The sequence below is a fragment of the Pygoscelis adeliae genome, unplaced genomic scaffold (assembly GCF_000699105.1).
Source record: "Pygoscelis adeliae isolate BGI_AS28 unplaced genomic scaffold, ASM69910v1 Scaffold142, whole genome shotgun sequence".
Taxonomy (NCBI): domain Eukaryota; kingdom Metazoa; phylum Chordata; class Aves; order Sphenisciformes; family Spheniscidae; genus Pygoscelis; species Pygoscelis adeliae.
Window position 1 is genome coordinate 1092196 of NW_008824247.1, and position 4567 is coordinate 1096762.

Sequence of the window (4567 nt, forward strand, 5' to 3'; positions counted from 1 at the left end):
TACAGAAGATGCTGCTCCATAAAAGTCTTGGCTAATACAATAAAGCTGACTGCTTTTGCAGATAGAGGTTCTGCTCCATGCAGTCCTGAACTGATGACACCACTTTTGTAAATTTTTGCTAACAGGCACGAAGAAAGCAGACGGACCGGAGGGCATATGCAATTGTATATGCACACAAAAATGCTAACAAAAAGCTTACAGGCATTTCTAAGCAATGTGAACCCTAGATCCATGCATATTTATGCTGAAAAGCAAAACCAAATGCAAAGTAGCTATAATTAAAGACATCGCTACCTTTTGTTTATATATCTAACCAAGATGCACACAGCTGAGTTTCCAAAACAGTGCTCATTTAAATGATCCTTCACTCGACGAATAACTTCACATCACTAAATATTTAAAGTTTAACACTTTTGTTCTGATATTTCACCATTTCCATCTATCTCCAGGTTTTAAAAGAACACTGTCCTTACGTGCACACAGCTCACCACAACAAAAATAAATTAAAAAAAACAAAAACCAAACAAAAACCATACCAAATGTCCCTTTTATATCTGCATATAGAGTGAGTGAAAGGAAATGAGCTAGTGAAGGGTAAGATTAGTCACCACTGCAGAAGTCCCTTATTGCTTGTCCAGTGATGCTTCTGCAGTGCACTGAAAGAAGGCAGAAGAAAGGGATAAAAGCCAGATTTGCCATCAGAAGGCAGAAGAAAACGTACTAAACACACATTTTGTACTTGGCTATTTTGAAATACTAGTACAGGTAATTGCATAGCTAGGCACATAAAATCACTAGAAGCATCGTCAGACTCAGCAGCCCTGTAAACCGCCTAAGGTAACATAACCACTGACTGAAAAGCATGTTGATTACCGGGAACTTCAGGTGCTACTTCACAACAAAGTTGTTACTGGTATTGGGTTAAGTATTTTTTTTCTTACAAAAAATATCTCCTAGCTCACCTTTTAGTACAATATTACAGAGCACTACTAACTCAACAGAAAACTGTTTTGAAGGTCACCTTCAAATGTTAATGAATGTCCATATTTGAAAAGCGTTCTGCATTAAATTATAGTTTATTTCAATTTGTTTTAAGCATTAAGTATTTGCTCTTTACTGGTCCCTCCCATTGCATCTATTCTTTCAATACAACTGGTGCGTATCAATTATATATTTTTTAAAAAATTAAAAAAAAGAGTACAAAGCTGTTGTGTGCAACAAAGTATGCGTGACACTATGCAACAGAGTTCTGTAATACTAGCATTTATCGGCAGTCATCTTTTAAGACTTGGGCTGTTCATTCATATTCTCAGTTATCTCAGTAAAATGTTGAGATTGCATTGTTTCCTAAGTTTTGTCATTTATATATGCACACATATGACAACTACACATACAGAGATCAAACCTTTGCTTTTGTTACACATTCATATTAATTTTTTCCAGCAGAAAATCTGCAGAGATGTGTTCAAGGTAATGCTTACTATAACAAAAGAAATAATTGGCAAATATGCTTCTTTAATTCATCAGGAATCATGAGGTCATATTTCTTATTAGTATCACCTGTTACATATTGATTAAAATATTTGTAAGACCCTGAAATTGTTAAGAACTTGAACATTTATCATCCACAGCTGAACAACAGAAACTCATTATTTTTTCCCTCTTGCTTCAAATTCATATCAGCCAGTCAGGAAGAAGAAATCTTATGACTTAACTTCACATTACTGACCACAAGAGCTGGAGGAAAAAAAGGTAAAATCATAGCTCAAGATAACACTTGTAAAAATTCTTTAGGTACAAATAGGATGCAATTTACAGACTCGGGATTAAATCCTTCCTAAGGAAATTGTTATCAAAGAAGAGATTAACTGAAGAACAGATTTTGACCACCTGCCATTTATGTCTAAGGTTAGCAACAATGTCCTTTGGAGCGTGTATTCATTACAAAGTTCAGCTGCGGAAGGAAACCCATTCAGACATCAAATCAGGCTGGTCAGGAGAACAGTATTCAGTGGCACTGACCTTGCTATTGTCATTCTGCTCAGGGGTTACAAGCTCGCTCTTTTTTTACACCACACAGGTTGGCCCATGTATTTTGCAATCTAGTTCCATAGAAACTTTGCACGAAGACTTTCAGTTCGAACATGCATTGAGATGAAAACATTTCTGCATTCACATAGTCTCCCCCTGAGGCATAAAGAGATTCTTCTTATGCAAACTCAACATTTTAGAAAAATTCAGCAAAATTTCTGTGCTGGAGGTTTTGGAAACCTTGTTGCCTTCAACTCTCCACACTGTACCAAGTCAACAATAATCACCCTCTACCTTACTGTAGTCATTTTGGAAACACACCAGATGAGGCAAACAGGGCAGGTTCCTCTAGAGCTTTTGTCCTGCTTCTCAACAGAATACCTCCAATTCAACTTCCAGGTGTCTTTCTTACAAGGTGCAATGACAACTTTCTCTCTTTGTAAAGAAGGCTGAATGGCTGGTGGAGCTCAGGTAAATGTGTTAGACAGGCTAAGAGAAGCTTAAAATAAAGAAATAGATGTACCTTTTTAAGAAAACAGACACTCAAGGGACTCAAATGTTCAAAAGAGCTGAACGATGTCTCATTTCTACCAGGCATTAGGCACTCAGGTGAAAATTACCTATTACCATGAGATAAAAAGGGAGACCTGAAAAAACGCACCATGGAAACCTGTACATACATAAAAAACATTGTACTTTCCAAGATTTAATTGATAGAATACCTATTTATTATGGTATTTCATTTATATCTAATTTAATAGGTATTTATTTTTTTATCCAATTAAATTGTCTGGAGCTGCAATTTTTATGTTCAACTCTTTAAGCAATTTATCAGTTTCTAGCAACCAGGTTGAAGGGGGAGAAAGAATTGTTTTGGCACTATCAATTCTGTCCATAGTACTTTATAAAGCACAGTGGGGGAATATTTCTGATCAGCTAGAAACAAAGCCTTTAAGGACTGTTTAGAAGTTGATCAGACTTGATTTGAGTCCATCAACAGTCATACTTATACAATATTCAGTTCCTTTTGAGCTATGCCACCCTTTAGCTTTTGCTAATAATACGGCCTCTCCCAGCAAGTGGTGTTTGTGATTTTAATGCTAAGAAAAGGTAAGCTTTAAATACTGCTAGGAGGTTACCCTACAACTTTTAAAAATTTAGCATATTACAGCTCATATAAAAGGATATTTAAAAATATAATCCCTTTCATGATCTGACAGCATTCCAAATCTTATTAATTTTCTTCTTTTTGACAATTATTTTTCAGATAAAAATGGGAGTTGTTTCTGCATCATGTTTATGATGGAACACATTCACAAACAGAGAGGTTTTGTAGCATTTCCTTTAAAACATCTTAGTCTGGATTCACCTGATCGCCTCGCAGGTTTGTTTTTTTTTCATAGCCTGTACCCCCAACCCACAACACTGTGTCCCCAGCTGATGCATGGTTGCTCTGATATTTCATCATCTACATTGCCCCAGAGGAATACAGCTATTCTGGCAGTTCACAAATAGAAATACAGCCTTTGATGTAGCTGGGGTGTTTGATCCAACAGTTGCTTTGAAGATCAAGACCAAAGCCTTAGACGATACTGATAACTGACTGGGAGCCAGCGGAGCAAACCACGTGCTGATCTGACATACAAAGAGCTGCCTAAACCATGCCGAAATTGGACAACTACACTCCCTACCATGTAATACTCATCAATAACCTTCAAATCCAAACACAGAAAGCATCATTTCCACTGAGGGAAGTATCTTGCAAGCTAAGAGGGGAAAGGCCACCTTTCGACCACATTTCTAAAATGTGTGCAGCAGTGTTTAAGGTCAACCTTCATGAATTGTGACAAAGTCATGTGAGGTTTCTTCCTGTTGCCATCTACCCTTTGTCATCTGCATTAACATTGAACATCAATTCTAACAGGTGACATACACATCCATTCCACAACTGGTTTTGCCACTCCTCCTAGGTTTGTTTCTTCTTACAGATAAGTAGGAAGTGATATACAAAAGGGTGGGAACAGCAGAGAACAGGTTGTTGTTGCAAGACTTTTTGTTCTCTTGGTCTGAAGCACACAGATGCATTCAAGGAACACCACAGAAAGATGATGTGGACACAAACATGGTCAACTATTTCAGAAGGATTGGCCAAGTTCCATGGGTCTGGCCAGAAAGGCTGGTAACCAAAAATTGGAGAAACCAAGGTGGCAGGTTAGTCAGACAGACATAGCCTTTGGACTAAGATGATCTAACTGATCTTCAGGCTCTGGGAGGCTAGCTATACGTCCTGGTTTTCACACCACTTTATAGAATAGCATTCATGGTTTTCAGTAGAAGGGACAGATAACTCTTAGCTTCATCTTCAAAGCACTCACCCTTCCCAATCACTACCAGTCACACCAAGGTTCAATTTCATCCAGTCATTCTTTATTTCTTTTTAAGCGATTTGACATCTTAAATAATACAGTTAGCCTAGTTTAGCCAGCAGAATCTTGCTTTTGCCAGTGGTCTCATATAATGTACATGAAAATACTTA

The 4567-nt window shown here is 37.4% G+C and overlaps 1 protein-coding gene across 1 annotated transcript in view; it reads right to left on the minus strand.

Moving 5' to 3' along the window:
* The window catches only part of LOC103926401 (probable ATP-dependent RNA helicase DDX10), a 75792-nt gene that overhangs the window by 14908 nt on the left and 56317 nt on the right, over window positions 1-4567 (minus strand). The window lies entirely within an intron of this gene.